At 37.2% G+C, this 18,106-nt stretch overlaps 1 protein-coding gene across 1 annotated transcript in view; it reads right to left on the minus strand.

Moving 5' to 3' along the window:
• The window catches only part of ZNF519 (zinc finger protein 519), a 53,289-nt gene that overhangs the window by 32,479 nt on the left and 2,704 nt on the right, over positions 1-18,106 (minus strand).

The following is an 18,106-nucleotide window of genomic DNA, read 5'->3' on the forward strand; positions in this document are numbered from 1 at the left end:
ACAAAAGAAAGAACAAAAACCATATAATCATTTTAATCAATCCTGAAAATCATTTGATAAAATATCCCCTCATGACAAAAACTCTCAAAAATAGAAGAAAATGCCTCAACATAAAAAAGCTACATATGACAGCCCAACACCTAGTATCATACTAAATGGGGAAAAATGATAAGCTTTTCCTCTAAGATTGAGAACATGATAAGGATGTACACTTTCACCAGTTATTCAACATATGGCAGCTAGAATAATTAGACAAGAGAAAAAAAAGAGCAACCAAATTGGAAAGAGGTCAAATTATCTTTGTGGATGATGTGGTCTTATATTTGACAAATACTAACTCACTAAGACATTATTAGAACTCATAAATTTAGTCAAGATATAGGATTAAAAAATTAGCAGTGTTTCTATATGCCAACAGTGAACAATGTGAAAATTGAGAGTAATCCTATTTATAATAGCCACAAATTAAAATTAAATACCTAGAAATTAACCAAAGAATTTAAAGATCTCTACAATTAGTACTATAAAATATTGATGCAAGAAATTTAAAAAGATTTAAAAAAGTTCTTAAGAATCTATATTTTTAAAGTGTCTACTACCCAATGCAATCTACAGACTTAATGCAACCCTATCAAAACATCAATGATATTCCTCACAGAAATAGGAAAAAACATCCTACAATGTGGACAGAACAATGAAAGACTGAGAATAACCAAAATTCATCTAAGAAAAAATTTTGCCTTTATGTGCCTGGTGCATTTCTAACACTTCCAGTTTCATCCATGTTGTTGCGAATAACAGGATCTCATTCTTTGTAACTGAAAACTACTCCTTTGTGTATATGTACATTTACTTTACCCATTCATCTGGTGATAAGACACTTGTTTCTAAATCTCGGCTAACGTAAACTATACTGTGTGAAAGGAAAATAAATCTTGGAACTCCCAAATCACTACCTATAGGGAAGTCAAGCTGGGAACTGCTTAGAGCAAATCTGCTTCCCATTGTATTCAGTCATCTTTCCACTCACTGAGATAAATGCTTATCAGCCTGCTTCCTTTGGAAAGGCTATTCAGAAACTCAAAAGAATGCATTTGTCTCCCACCTACCTATGACTTGGATAAGCCCTCCCTGCTTCAAGCTGTTCCACCTTTCCAGACTGAACCAATGTATAACTTACACATATTGATGTCTCACGTCTCCCTAAAACATATAAAACCAAGTTGTGCCCCAATCTCTCCAGACTGTGTCACGGGTGTGCATCCTTAACTTTGGCAAAATTAACTATTTAAATTGGATGAGACCTTTCTGATATTTTGTGTTCACAGCTACAATAAAAATGAAGGTGCAACTATTTCTTTGATGTCCTGATTTCCTTTGTGTACATACCTAGGAGTGGGGTTAGCTGGACAGTACAGTAGCTCTATTTTTCTTTTCTTTTTTGTTTTGGAGGAACCCCTACACTGTTTTCCATAGTAGTTGTAATAATTTACATCCCTACCAAGAAAGTACTAGAGTTCCCTTTTCTCCACATCCTTGCCAGTATTTGTTATTACCTGACTTTTGGAGAAGAGCATGAAATAATCTCACTGTCATTTTGATTTGTATTTCTCTGACTATCACATGTTGAGCACCTTGTCATATGCATTATTTGTATACCCTCTTTTGAAAAATGTCTATTCACATTTTTTGCTCATTTTTAATCGGATTATTAAATTTTATCCTATAGAGTTGTTTGTGTGCCTCACATACTCTGGTTATCAATTCTTTTTCTGATGGGCAGGTTACAGATATTTTCTTCCATTTTGTATGTTGTCCCTTCACTTTGCTGATTGCTTCATTTATGGTTTAAAAGTTCTTTAACTTGATGTGATTCTATTTGTCCATTTTTGCTTTGGTTTCTAGTGCTTTCAGGGTATTACTCAAGACATCTTTACACCATTTAATTTCCTGGTGAGTTTATCCAATGTTTTCCTAGAGTGCTTTCATCGTTCTGAGTCTTAGGTTTAAGTCTCTAATCCATTTTGATTTGATTTTTTAATATGGCAAGAGATAGCGGTCTAGTTTCATTCTTCTGAATATGTATATTTAATTTCTGTAGCAAAGTATATTCAGTAAGTTCCTCTCCTCAATATATATTCTTAAAACTTTTGTCAAAAGTAAGTTTGCTGTAGCCATACGGATTTCTCTCTGCATTCTCTCTAGTGTTTCACTGATTAATAACCTGTTGTTTAAATACTATGACTCCTCCAGTTTGTTTTTTATGTTCTCACACGTTTGCTGGAGCTAGAAATTAAATTAATTCAGTTCATGAAGAGAGAGAGCATAAGGATTGTTACCAGAGGCTGGAAAGTATAGTGGAGGGATGGTGGGAAGTGGGGAAGGTTAATAAGTACAAAAATAATTAGAATAAGATTTAGTAGTTGCTAGTACAACAAAGCGATTATACTTAAAAGCAATTTAACCTTACGTTTTCAAATGAAGGAATGTAATTAGATTGTAAACAAAGGACTAAACACTTATAATGAATGTACCATTTGCCCTGATGTGATTTTTACAACTACTATTATGCACTAACAACTAAAACTAAAATGTAAAAATAAATAAAAATATAAATTTAAATTGCAAAGCTTTTAAAAATAAAGACCACTGGTCTTCATTTCATCATAGATGTATGAACTTAACACTATATTGATCACATTGTCTTTGTGAGAATTCCAAAACATAGTTAAGAATTTGTACGACTTCCATTGCTGCAGTTTTACACATGCCAAAAGCAAGAAGAGAAGGAAAAGTTTACTACATGTGCCTAGCACAGGCTTATCTCCTCCCAGTACAGCATGGTACAACAGTATCCCAACTCTATGTTTCTTCCTCACAAGAGAAAGAGAAGTATGGAATATGTGTCCACATTTCTGGTTTCCAAGGGGCTATCCTAAGATGAGGTTTGGCTCCCCTGACACAGAGTGCTGAAGAAAATGGTGGTATACTTTGGATGACAGCTATACATATTTTACATTAATATAAGAAGCAATCCTAAAAATTCTGTCAGAACTAAAGAGACCAGAAGTGTTCAACAATTGTCAAAAAATATGTATATATATATACTGGAAGTGTACACAATGATTTTAAAAACCTATTGTAAAGTTATGGTAATTAAAATAGTTTATAAGTGGATTAAAGAGACAATGCCAGTAAAACAGAATAGAGCACAAAAATAATCCCTTGCATATATTATCAAATGAAGAGTAATTTCCAAATCCATATTCATTGTAGTATTTACAGAAGCAAGAAGAACCAACTTAATAAATAAATGAAGACAATTTGAAATATACAAATAATTAAATATTATTCAGCTTTTTAAAAGCAGACAATTTTCTAATATTCACAATAAAAATACATTTTTAAGACTTTATATGCAAGAAGCCAGGCATAAAAAGGCAAAAACCATACAATTTTACTTATGTAAGATACCTAAAGTAGTTAAACTCCTAGAAACAGAAAACAGACTGCACCCTGTGAGGGGCTAAGTGGAGAAAATGGGTAGTTATTTTTTCATGGACAACCTGTTATGACACAAAGCAACTCTTGTTTTATTTTTTTAACTTTTAAGTTTGGGGGTATAGGTACAGGTTTGTTATATAGGTAAACTTGTATCATGAGGGTTTGTTGTACACAGTATTTTTGTCACCAAGGTATTAAGCCTAGTACATGTTAAAGATTGAATCATACAACATATCCTTTCTTACCACATAGAATAAAACTAGAAATCAAAAGCAGAAGCAAAATGGCCAAATTGAAAAATCTGTGAAACCTAACACACTCTTTAATATACTATTCTTTAAGTGTCAGAAGATTTAATATTGTTTAATGACAAAACTACCCACAATGATATTCAAATTCAATGTAGTCTCAATGAAAATCCAAATGATACTTTTTGAAGAAATATATATTTTTAATTATTACATTTACATAGAATTTCAAAGGACCACTGATAGTTCAAACATTCTTAGAAAAAAAGAACAAAGTTAGAGGCACCATACTATCTGTTTTTAGAATAGATTACAAAACTACATAAATAAAAACAGTGTGGTACTTGCAGGAAGACAAACAGATGATAGAACAGAATCAAGAACTCAAAACCAAAGCATTGTGTATAAGCTCAAATAATCTTCAACAAGGTTTCTATAATAACATATTAAGGAAAAGATAGTCTCTTCAATAAATGGTGTTGAAAAATTCTATATTCACATGTGAAAAAATGAGGTTGGATCCTTCCTCTAAACCAGACACAAAAAATGTCTTGAATGAGTTTCTCTACAATTTTTGGAAAAAAAAAATACAGGGAGTCATCAGATGTGGTGGCTCACAACTGTAATCCTGGCACTTTGGGAGCCTGAGGCAGGCAGATGACTTGAGGTCAAGAGCTGAAAACCAGCCTGGCCAACATGGTGAAACCCCATCTCCACTAAAAGTATTTTTTTTAATTAGCCAGGTGTGGTGGTACACACTTGTAATCCCAGATGCTCAGCAGGCTAAGACAGAAGAATGACTTGAACCTAGGAGAGGAGGGTTGCAGTGAACCCAGATTGTGCCATTGCACTCCAGTATGAGTGACAAGAGCAAACCTCCATCTCAAAAAAAAGGAAATATAGGGAGAAAAATTATGACATTGGTCTCAGCAATGTTTTCTTGCATATAACATAAAATGCATAAGCAACAAATTTAATGGGACATTAAATTTGTCTCTGCAAATTTAGTGAAGTAAAAACATTTAGTGAAGTAAAAGTCCCACCTAAGTAGCAAAAGAAGAAAAAAATTAAATGTCTGACAGAAGTTAACAACCAAAATACATACTTTGAAAAATCAACCACGAAGAGCAAGTAATATGATTAACAAATGAACAAGAGATGGAAATATGTTTCTCCAAGGATAAAATACAGACAATGTTTTCTTGCATATAACATAAAATACATAAGCAACAAATTTAATGGGACATTAAATTTGTCTCTGCAAATTTAGTGAAGTAAAAACATTTAGTGAAGTAAAAGTCCCACCTAAGTTGCAAAAGAAGAAAAAAAATTAAATGTCTGACAGAAGTTAACAACCAAAATTCATACTTTGAAAAATCAACCACGAAGAGCAAGTAACATGATTAACAAATGAACAAGAGATGGAAATATGTTTCTCCAAAGATAAAATACCAGACAATGTTTTCTTGCATATAACATAAAATACATAAGCAACAAATTTAATGGGACATTAAATTTGTCTCTGCAAATTTAGTGAAGTAAAAACATTTAGTGAAGTAAAAGTCCCACCTAAGTTGCAAAAGAAGAAAAAAAATTAAATGTCTGACAGAAGTTAACAACCAAAATACATACTTTGAAAAATCAACCACAAAGAGCAAGTAACATGATTAACAAATGAACAAGAGATGGAAATATGTTTCTCCAAAGATAAAATACAGACAGCAAACAATTATTAAAAACATGTCTAATCTTTAAATTGTTCATTAATTAGGATGGCCAACATCAGACAAACAAAAAATAACAAATGTTACCAAGAACGTAGAGGAATTGAAACCTTTGTGCACTGTTGGTGGGGAAAAAGTGATGCAGTCACTTTTTGAAAAATGTATATATAGTGAAAAATGTATGGAGTTTCCTAAAAAAAAGTGAGGTCATTATATGACCCAGTAATTCCACTTCTCGGCATCTATTCAAAATATGCAGAGTATAGATGAAAGAAATATTTGCACACCCATATTCATTGCAGCAATATCCAGTGTATTAGCTCATGATTGCACTGCTATAAATATCTGAGACTGGGTATTTTTAAAAAAGAGGTTTGGGCCAGGCGCGGTGGCTCAAGCCTGTAATCCCAGCACTTTAGGATGCCAAGGCGGGTGGATCACGAGGTCAAGAGATCAAAACCATCCTGGTCAACATGGTGAAACCCTGTCTCTACTAAAAATACAAAAAATTAGCTGGGCATGGTGGTGCATGCCTGTAATCCCAGCTACTCAGGAGGCTGAGGCAGGAGAATTGCCTGAACCCAGAGGGTGGAGGTTGCAGTGAGTCGAGATCGCGCCATTGCACTCTGGCCTGAGTAACAGGAGTTTTTTGAAACTCCGTCTCAAAAAAAAAAAAAAAAAAAAGGTTTAATTGGCTCATCGTTCTGCAGGCTGTACAGGAAGCATAGCAACTTCTGCTTCTGTGAAGACCTCAAAAAGCTTCCAATCATGACAGAAAGTAAAGGGGAAGGGAAGTGAGTCAACTCAAATGGTGGGAGCATGAATAAGAGAGTGAGGGTAGAGGTGCCACATGCTTTCCAAAACTGAGATCCCAGGAGAACTCACTCACTATAGCACAGACAGTACCAAAGGGTGTAGTGTTAAACCATTCATGAGAAACCAACAGTATGATGCAATCAACTCCCACCAGGCCCCACCTCCAACATTAGAAATTGCAATTTGATGTGAGATTTGAATGGGAACATAGATCCAAACCGTATCAGTTACAAAAGCCAAAAAGTGAAAAAACTCAAACGTTCTTCAACAAATAAATAATTTTAAAAGATGTGGTGTACACATACAATGAAATATCCTTTAGTCTCAAATGAAAATATCTTCTCAGATGCTACAATAATAAATCTTAAAGCTATTATTTTCAGTGAAATAAGACACTAATGAAGTGACAGTGTATGATTACACTAACATAAGATATCTTAAGTAGCAACCTCATAGAAACAGGAAGTAGAAAGGTGATTACCTATGGATGGTGTTGTGAAACCTTTGTGGAGCCAAAGATCAAGGAGGGTCATTTGGAAAAAGCAGGTGGCAAACTCGAGAGTGCATGGACATGGCTACAGACAAAGAATCAGCACACCAAACTTGGTCTTACTGAGGATACTGAAGCAGTTCTGCAACCTGTCCCAAACTCCTCTCAGCTATAGTCCAGAAATGGTCCTTTCTATCAAGAGACGTGCAGGAAGACATATCCAGCCATGGCCCTAGAGGCAGGCCTGCCCATCTTGGCCTCAGCTATGGTCCCTGAAGCAGTGCTGTAACTCAGTTCTAGCCCTCACAGCCACAGTCCATGGCCAGTTGTAGGGAGCCAGATAGAGACCTGTGAAAACTACTCCCAGGTAGTTAGTAGAAGGCAAACACATTCATATACCTGGTATTTGGCCCATCAAATGCAGACAAATTTCAAAACCCTAGCCTAGTGCCTGCTGTATAGATTACTGTCCACAAAGAAATCTCTAGCCCCCTACAGTGATCCAGCAGCACTCTGTGATTCAGCTATAACCCTTCTTCTCTGCAACCACAGAGATAATCTCATCAGCCTGGGAACACAACAAAATAATTTCCTTACCTGTCAAAAATAGTTTATAGAAACTATAACCATTGTTAGATCCTTCAAATGTATAGAAACAGGGCTGCTTCAGGGACCACAGCTCAGGCCAAGGTTTGCTGATCTGCATCTGGGGCCATGGCTATTTACACTGTGCCACTTTCAATATTTTTACCTTAACAGATTACTGAAAGTTTGTATCAGGACAATTAGGCAAGGATAAGGAGAACAAGGCTCTCCAGCTTGGAAAAGAAATAAAAATGTTACTGTTTGTAGATGATATGATCATACGTGTGTGTGTGTGTGTGCGCGCATGCACATGCATAAAATCTTAGAGTACAACAACAAAAATTGTTTGAACTAATAAATGCATTTATTAAAGAATCACAATAAATAATAGACATGCAAAAATACCTGTGGGTTTTTTTGAGACAGGGCCTCACTCTGTTGCCCAGGCTTATCTCAAACTGCTGGACTGAAATGATCCATGTGCCTCAGCCTCTGAAAGCAATGGGATTACAGAAATGAGGCACTGCACCTGGCCCCACATACAAATATTTGTTGGATTTTCATACAGTTAAAACAAACTTTCCACAAAAAGGAAACAATTTTCATTTACAATAGTATAAAAGAAATTTAATCAAAATAAATTTAACTGATGATATAAAAAATTATATACTAAATACAGTAATATATCAATGACAGAAATTAAAATGGACTCAAATAAATAGAAACATTCCATTAGAGTAATTAATATTGTCAAAGTACCCTATTATACAAAGTGGTCTACAGATTCAAAATTTTAGTGGCATTTTTTCACAGTAAAAGGAAACACAATTGTAAAATTTAAGTGTAACCTTAAACTTGAAATACCCCAAGCATCTTGAAAAAGAACAAAGCTGGGAGCATCATACTTTCTAATTTCAAACTTTATTTATAGTAATGAAAATAGTGTGGTATGTGCATAAAAACAGATAGAAAAATGAGTGGAACACAATAGAGGGCCCAGAAACAACCCTTGCACAAAGGTCAACTAATCCTTGACAAGGGCACCAAGAATATACAATGCACAAAGTATAGCCTTGTCAATACATGGTGCTAGAAAAACAGGATATCCACAAGCAAAAGAGTATAATTAGATTATTTTCTTTTACCATACCCTAAAATTAACTCAAAATAAAAGACTTAACTGTGAGACACAGAACCTTAAAACTCCTGAAGAAAACATACTGGAAAACTTTGTTGATACTGGTTTTGGCAACAGCTTTTTAGATATGACACCAAAAGCACAGCATCAAAAGAAAATATAAACAAGTGGGACTTCATCAAAGTAAACAGCTTCTGCACAGGAAAGAAAAACATTTTTTAACCCTATAGGATAGGTAAATATTTGCAAGCCATGTATAAGAAGTTAATATCCAAAATGTAAAAAAAACTTCTGCAATTCAAAGCAAAACAATGATGATAATGCACTCAAAAATAGGCAAAAGATTCTTTTTTTAATTTTTTTTAATTGCATTTTAGGTTTTGGGGTACATGTAAAGAACATGCAAGATTGTTGCATAGGTACACACATGGCAGTGTGGTTTGCTGCCTTCCGTCCCCTCACCTGTATCTGTCATTTCTCCCCATGCTATCTCTTCCCACCTCCCCACCCCGTGTCCCTCCGCCATTTCACCCCAACGGACCCCAGTGTGTAGTGCTCCCCTCCCGGTGTCCATGTGTTCTCATTGTTCAACACCCGCCTATGAGTGAGAACATTCGGTGTTTGATTTTCTGCTCTTGTGTCAGTTTGCTGAGAATGATGGTTTCCAGGTTCATCCATGTCCCTAAAAAGGACGTGAACTCATCGTTTTTGATGGCTGTGTAATATTCCATGGTGTATATGTACCACATTTTCCCTATCCAGTCTATCATCGTTGAGCATTTGGGTTGGTTCCAGGTCTTTGCTATTGTAAACAGTGCTGCAATGAACATTCGTGTGCACGTGTCCTTATAGTAGAATGATTTATAATCCTTTGGATATATACCCAGTAATGGGATTGCTGGGTCAAATGGAATTTCTATTTTTAAGTCATTGAGGAATCGCCACACTGTCTTCCACAATGGTTGAATTAATTTACATTCCCACCAACAGCGTAAACGTGTTCCTATTTCTCCACATCCTCTCCAGCATCTGTTGTTTCCAGATTTTTTAATGATCTCCATTCTAACTAGTGTGAGATGGTATCTCTATGTGGTTTTAATTTGCATTTCTCTGATGACCAGTGATGATGAGCATTTTTTCATATGTTTTTTAGCCTCCTGTATGTCTTCTTTTGTAATGTATCTGTTCATATCCTTCGCCCATTTTTGAATGGGCTTGCTTGTTTTTTTTTCTTGTAGATCTGTTTTAGTTCTTTGTAAATTCTGGATATCAGCCCCTTGTCAGATGTGTAGACTGCAAAAATTTTTTCCCATTCTGTTGGTGGCCGATTCACTCTACTGACTGTTTCTTTTGCCGTGCAGAAGCTCTAGGGTTTGATTAGGTCCCATTTGTCTATTTTGGCTTTGAGTGACATTGCTTTTGGTGTTTTGGTCATGAAGTTCTTGCCTATGCCTATGTCCTGAATGGTTTTGCCTAGATTTTCTTCTAGGGTTTTTATGGTGTTAGGTCTGATGTTTAAGTCTTTAATCCATCTGGAGTTAATTTTGGTGTAAGGTGTCAGGAAGGGGTCCTGTTTCTGCTTTCTGCACATGGCTAGCCAGTTTTCCCAACACCATTTATTAAACAGGGAATCCTTTCCCCATTGCTTGTTTTTGTCAGGTTTGTCAAAGATCAGATGGTAGTAGATATGTTGTGTTTCCTGTGAGGCCTCTGTTCTGTTCCATTGGTCTATATCTCTGTTTTGGTACCAGTACCATGCTGTTTCGATTACTGTAGCCTTGTAGTATAGTTTGAAGTTCGGTAGTGTGATGCCTCCTGCTTTGTTCTTTCTGCTTAGAATTGACTTGGCTATGCGGGCTCTCTTTTGGTTCCATATGAAGTTTAAGGTGTTTTTTTCCAATTCTGTGAAGAAGGTCATTGGTAGCTTGATGGGAATAGCGTTGAATCTGTAAATTACTTTGGGCAGTATGGCCATTTTCACGATGTTGATTTTTCCTAACCATGAACATGGAATGTTTCTCCATCTGTTTATGTCCTCTCTTATTTCGTTGAGCAATGGCTTGCAGTTCTCCTTGAAGACGTCCTTTGTGTTCCTTGTTAGTTGTATTCCTAGGTATTTTATTCTCTTTGTGGCAATTGAGAATGGCAGTTCGTTCTTGATTTGGCACTCTTTAAGTCTGTTACTGGTGTATAGGAATGCTTGTGATTTTTGCACGTTGATTTTGTATCCTGAGACTTTGCTGAAGTTGTTTATCAGTTTCTGGACATTTTGGGCTGAGACGATGGAGTTTTCTAGATATACATTCATGTCATCCGCAAATAGAGACAATTTGACTTCCTCCTTTCCAATATGGATATCCTTTATTTCTTTTTGTAGCCTGATTTCTCCGGCTAAAACTTCCAGTACTATATTGAATAGGAGTAGTGAGAGAGGGCATCCTTGTCTAGTGCCAGATTTCAAAGGGAATGCTTCCAGTTTTTGCCCATTCAGTATGATATTGGCTGTTGGTTTGTCGTAAATAGCTTTTATTGTTTTGAGATACGTTCCGTCAATACCTAGTTTATTGAGGGTTTTTAGCATAAAGGGCTGTTGAATTTTGTCAAAAGCCTTCTCTGCATCAATTGAGATAATCATGTGGTTTTTGTCTTTGGTTCTGTTTATGTGGTGAATTACATTTATGGACTTGCATATGTTGAACCAGCCTTGCATCCCTGGGATGAATCCTACTTGATCATGGTGGATGAGCTTTTTGATATGCTCCTGCAATCGGTTTGCCAGTATTTTATTGAAGATTTTTGCATCTATGTTCATCATGGATATTGGCCTGAAGTTTTCTTTTCTTGTTGAGTCTCTGCCGGGTTTTGGTAGCAGGATGATGTTTGTCTCATAAAATGATCTGGGAAGGATTCCCTCTTTTTGGATTGTCTGGAATAGTTTCAGAAGGGATGGTATCAGCTCCTCTTTGTATGTCTGGTAGAATTTGGCTGTGAACCCATCTGGACCTGGGCTTTTTTTGGGTGGTAGGTTCTTTATTGCTGCCTCGACTTCAGACCATGTTATTGGTCTATTCAGGGTTTTGGCTTCTTCTGGGTGTAGGCTTGGGAGGATGCAGGTGTCCAGGAATTTATCCATTTCTTCCAGGTTTACTAGTTTATGTGCATAGAGTTGTTTGTAATAATCTCTGATGATGGTTTGGATTTCTGTGGAATCTGTGGTGATATCCCCTTTATCGTTTTTTATTGCTTCAATTTGGTTATTCTCTTTTTTCTTTTTTATTAATCTGGCTAGAGGTCTGTCTTTATTTCTGACTTTATTTCATTGTTTATCCAGTCAACATTCAAGAGCAAGTTGTTCATTTTCCATGAAGCTGTGCGGTTCTGATTTAGTTTCTGCATTCTGAGTTCTAACTTGATTGCACTGTGGTCTGAGAGACTGTTTGTTATGATTTCCGTTGTTTTGCATTTGCTGAGGAGTGATTTATTGCCAATTATGTGGTCAATTTTAGAGTAGGTGTAATGTGGTGCTGAGAAGAATGTATATTCTGTGGATTTGGGGTGGAGAGTTCTGTAAATGTCTATTAGGTTTGCTTGTTCCAGGTCTGAGTTCAGGTCCTGGATATCCTTGTTGATTTTCTGTCTGGTTGATCTGTCTAATATTGACAATGGGGTGTTAAAGTCTCCCACTATTATTGTGTGGGAGTCCAAATCTCTTTGTAAGTCATTAAGAACTTGCCTTATGTATCTGTGTGCTCCTGTATTGGGTGTGTATATTTAGGATAGTTAGCTCTTCTTGTTGCAGTGATCCTTTTACCATTATGTAATGTCCTTCTTTGTCTCTTTTGATCTTTGTTGCTTTAAAGTCTATTTTATCAGAGATGAGAATTGCAACTCCTGCTTTTTTTTTGCTCTCTATTTGCTTGGTAGATCTTTCTCCATCCCTTTATTTTGAGCCTTTGTGTATCCTTGCATGTAAGATGGGTTTCCTGGATACAGCACACTGATGGGTTTTGGCTTTTTATCCAATTTGCCATTCCATGTCTTTTGATTGGGGTATTTAGTTCATTGACATTTAGGGATAGTATTGTTATGTGTGAATTTGATACTGTCATTTTGATGCTACCTGGCTGTTTTGTTGGTTAGTTGATGCAGATTCTTGATTTTTTGATACTTTTTTACCATTTGGTTTGTTTTTGGAGTGGCTGGTACTGGTTGTTCCTTTATATGTGTAGAGCCTCTTTCAGGAGTTCTTGTAGAGCAGGTTTTGTGGTGATGAAATCTCTGAGTGCTTGCTTGTTCACAAAGGATGTTATTTTTCCTTCACTTATGAAGCTTAGTTTTGCTGGATAGGAGATTCTGGGTTGAAAGTTCTTTTCTTTAAGGATGTTGAATATTGGCCCCCAATCTCTTCTGGCTTGTAGGGTTTCTGCTGAGAGATCTGCTGTGAGTCTAATGGGCTTCCCTTTGTGTGTAATCCTATCTTTTGTCTCTGGCTGCCCTTAGCATTTTCTCTTTCATTTCAACCCTGGTGATTCTGATGATTATGTGCCTTGGGGTTGCTCTTCTTGAGGAATATCTTTGTGGTGTTCTCTGTATTTCCTGTATTTGAATATTGGTCTTCCTTGCTAGGTTGGGGAAGTTTTCCTGGATAATATCCTGAAGAGTTTTTTCCAGCTTGGATTCATTCTCTTCATCACATTCACGTATACCTATCAGACATAGATTAGGTCTTTTCACATAGTCCCACATTTTTTGAAGATTTTGTTCATTCCTTTTTGTGCTTTTTTCTCTGTTCTTGCCTTCTCTTTTTATTTCGTTGAATTGATCTTCGACCTCTGATATCCTTTCTTCTGCTTGGTCAATTCGGCTGTTGAAGCTCGTGCATGCTTCACGAAGTTCTCGTGTTGTGTTTTTCAGCTCCATCAATTTACTTATATTCCTCTCCATGGTGTCCATTCTTGTTAGCATTTCATCCAATCTTTTTTCAAGGTTCGTAGTTTCTTTGTGTTGGGTTAGAACATGTTCTTTTAGCTCTCTGTAGTTTCTTACTACCCACCTTCCGAAGTCTGATTCTGTCATTTCATCACCCTCCTTCTCCATCCGGTCTGGTTCCCTTGCTGGTGAGGAGTTGTGATCCCTTTTAGAAGGAGAGGCGTTCTGGTTTAGGAAGTTTTCATCCTTTTTGCACTGGTTTCTTCCCATTTTTGTGGGTTTATCCACCTGTTGTCTTTGTAGTTACTGTCTTTCAAATTGGGTCTCTGAGTGAGCTTCTAGTTCGTGGATGCTGAAGTTACTTCTTTTTTTTTTTTTTAAACTTTCCTTCTAACAGTCTGGCCCTTCTGCTGTAGGACTGCTGAGGTCCTCTCCGGGCCCTGCTTGCCTGGGGATCACCTGCAGCAACTGCAGAAGAGTAAGGGTTGCTACCAGTTTCCTCTTCCAGTATCTTTGTCCCAGAAGGATGCTCGCCTACTGTCAGTCCGTTCTCTCCTTTATGAGGTGAGTCTTTGGATCTATGGGGGTCAGGGAGCTACTCGAGGAGACAGTCTATCTTTTACTGGGGCTTAAGTCCTGAGTTGTGAGCTCCGTTGTTCATTCAGAGCTGCTGGGCAGGTACGTTTATTTCTGCTGCAGCTGAAATCATAAAGCACTTTTTGTTCCCAGGTGTTCTGTCCCAGGGAGTTGGAGCTTTATGAGTTTCCATTGCACTATTACCTTTCTTGATTTTTCTTTCAGGTCTGGCCTGCCCAGCTAGCAGCACGCCTAGCCACTGCCTGCCTACAGAGGCTTTGCTGGGCTGCTGAGGGCTCTGCCCAGCTGCCCTGTGCTCTTCCCTGCCATCTTGTTTATATGGGCATAGTTAGAACTGTCTCAGCAACAGTGCCCCCACCTCTGTTATAGCAGACTCTCTCTGTTGTGGCAGGTTGCCTCAGCAACGGCGGGTTGCCTCGGCGATGGTGGCCTGCCTTTGTAGTGGGGGAGAGTCTCAGTAATGGCAGAATCCCCTCCCGCACCGAGCCGGGCCATCCGGGGTTCAGCTGTGCTTGGTTTGAAGGGCTCAACCCAGAGGGTTTCCAATTACTGTTTTTGTTTTCATTGTTGTTGGGGGTCGGGGTGTGGGACCAACTGTGCCTAATCACCTGGCTCCCTGACTCAGAGTCTTTTCTTTTAAGTTGAATGACCCCGCGTTCCAGTTGCTTGTTGAAAAGGCGCTGGGATCTCCCATGCTGCGACTCACTGAGTTGGTTCAAACAGCAGAGCTGGCTCCTGGCAGATTTTTTGCCTAGGAATCTCCTGGCCTGGCTTGCTATTTCAGATGAATGGGCAACTCTGCCATCTCAGGGCTCCGATCACCAGCTAAGAGGGCTCCCAGACCAGTGGCTTTTGTACGGGGAACTGCCATAACAGGGTGTGGTCAAAGCAGCCACGCGGGCCAAATCAGCCCTGCTGGGGCCAAAACAACCGCACCGGCCAGAACTGCTGGCGACCCCTCTGCCTGGGTATCTCCTGGTCTGTGGACAATAAAAATACATCTGGAAATGCGGCATCCACTCACCCTCTGCACTTTCACTGGGAGCTGAAGTCCTGAGCTGTTCTTAGGTGGCCATCTTCCCAGCATTCCGGCAAAAGATTCTTTTCCCCAAAGAAGACATACATACAAGGGAAATCCCATATGCTATTAGTGAGATGTAAATTGATAAAGCCATCATAAAAACCAATAAAAAATAAAAACAGGAGTATCATATAATCCGTAATACCACTTCTAGGCATACTACTACCAAAGGAAACAAAATATTAGTACCTTAAAGAAGTATCTTCAGCTCCCATGTTCACTGTATTATTGTTTACAATAGACAAAATATGCACATAGACACAGAGAAGAATACTAGTCAGCCATAAGAAAGAGGAAATCTAGCCATTTATAACACAGATAGACCTGGAGGACATTATGCTAAATGAAATGAGCCAAACACAGAAGACAAGAAAACTGCATGTTCTCAGTTAGATGGGAAATCTAAAAATGTAAACTTGTAGAAGCAGAGAGTAGAAGGGTGGTTGTTAGTGACTAAGGGTGGAAATATGAGGAGATGTTGTTCAAAGAGTACAAATTTAGTTATAAATTGAGCAGGTCTTGAGAAATCTAATGTACATTAGCATTAGATTAGCAAAATAGCATTGTTTATAGTAATATTATAATATGTGCTTAAAATTTGCCACAACAGTAGACCTTAAGTGTTCTTACTACAAAAAAAGTTTATCTGTGTGAAGTAATAGATGTGTTCAACTTTACTATATTTCATTTCACAATGTATGTGTGTATCAAATCATTACATTGTACACATTAAATGTATAGGTATACAATTTTTATTTATCTGAAAAAATCCATGTCACACAAACACAGTCATATAGTACGTCCTCATTTAATGCTCAAAATAGGTTCTTGAAAACTGCATTTTTAAATGAAACAACATTGCTATATGCCATTCACATATCTTTTGTTTGTATCAATTAAACTATGGTAAAATTTGTTTTCTTAAGTGATATGTTGATTCATTTACAATTACAGCTTCCAAGAACCTATCAATGTTAAGAACTAACTATAGACACATACAAATTATATAGGTGTGTCTATGTGTATCACCTTACACATTTATATATATTGATATGTCTTAATGACACAGTCCCAGCAGGCTCCCTATTAAAAAAGACAAAATTATAAGATAAAGTTATTAAAAAATAAGATAATACATGGCTTAATATATGCTTAGCAATCTTCTAAGCTCATTAATGACATAGGGCATTTAAAAAATCTAGAAGATGAGTAGATAGTTTCAACCAGCCATGTCTAACCAACCATTATGCTTATTTCATTTAGCATAATGTCCTCCAGGTCTATCTGTGTTGTAAATGGCTAGATTTTCTCCTCTCTTATGGCTGAATAATATTCCTCTCTGTGTCTATGTAAACAACACTACAATGAACATGGGGGCTGAAGATACTTCTTCAGGTACTAATATTTTATTTCCTTTGAAAATGACCTTTTTGCTTATCTGTGGTGATGAATGTCATGAAAACTGTGCATGAACACCCCCCGCCACCGCGCTTTTCCCCTTTTTTTGTTAGCTTATCAACTATCATGAGTGCTAGCGTATCTTATATATGGCCAAGACAATGTTTCTTCTTCCAATGTGGCCTGGGGAAACCAAAACGTTGAACAACCATTCTTTAAGCTATAATTTGATACTCTGCACATAGAGAATTTGAATTACAAATCTCAGTTTATACTAAACAACATTTCAAAGTAAAATAACATTACATTTTTTCATATTTAGAAAAATGTTTATTGTTCTAATAAAGTTGCTGAGTAAGAAATTTTGTAGAATCCCATTTGTAACCTCTATAAAATTCAAAATTACTAAGCAGAAAGATGCAACATTGGTCCCTGGTGTTCCTGGGATTTCTGAACTCAAATTCCAATTTGTCCTGAAAAAGATATGTTAACATAGAGCTCCTCAAAAATACAAATATTCCTATGTCTGCAAAAACAATGGAATAGCAGTCAAATCATGCAGCCCTTTGTAAGTGATAAAGTGGGATACTGGCTCTCACTGTAACCTTGAAGGGAAATCTCTAAAGAAAAAAAAATTCTTAAAAGACTTAAGAGCATGAGACAGAAGATGTCCCAATCTGAGAATATGAAAAAAAAAATGCAACATTTTCAGAAATTATTTTCATTGGAGCAGAGCTTCCCAAACTACATTTTAAGGCCTGGTTCCTTCTTGACCTTTGGTCCCCTTGCCTGTGTCATCTCCTTCATTCACTCCCATATACTTGGGAGTCTGGCTACTGTCTCATGTATCTTCACATTGTAGGGCTCTTTTCTTTGCTCCAGACAGGTGACCAATTCTGGTTAGAGATAGCAACACCTGTTTTATTAAAAAAAATCAACTGTTTTGGGAGATTCTCCAATTACCAACCTAGTACTATGCTAAGCAGAAAAGAGAAAATATGGAAGACTTTAGAAAATCAATCCAAAAATTGTTTTCTGACAGAATCTTAGAATATTTAAGTATTCTAAATCTGCAAGTTCTAAACTCCACTACCCAGTCCTACTGAATCAAAATAAGTGGTACAAGGCCAGGTGCAGTGGCTCACACTTGATATCCCAACACTTTGAGAAGCCAAGGTGGGCAAATTGCCTCAGCTCAGGAGTTCAAGACCAGCCTGGGCAACACAGCAAAACCCTCTACTAAAATACACAAAAAAAATTAGCTGGGCATGGTGCTGCATGCCTATAGTCCCAGCTACTCAGTAGGCTGAGGCAGAAGTGCTTGAAACTAGAAGGCAGTGGCTGCAGTGAGCCAAGTGTGCCACTGCACTCCAGCGAGAGTGAGATTCTGTCTCCAAAAAGAAAAAAATACTAGTAAGTGATACAAAATGGATGTTAAGATGTGAGAAACCATATTTCATGTCACTGAATTTCTAAAACTACCACTAGAGTAAAGAACATAAATTAGCTCGAGAAAAGAGAAGGTTTATGTAAAGATGAAATCTCTTAAAGATTTTCTTTTTGGACAGGTGCTGTGGCTCAAGTCTGTAATCTCAG

Source organism: Saimiri boliviensis, chromosome 13 (assembly GCF_048565385.1).
Source record: "Saimiri boliviensis isolate mSaiBol1 chromosome 13, mSaiBol1.pri, whole genome shotgun sequence".
Lineage (NCBI taxonomy): Eukaryota > Metazoa > Chordata > Mammalia > Primates > Cebidae > Saimiri > Saimiri boliviensis.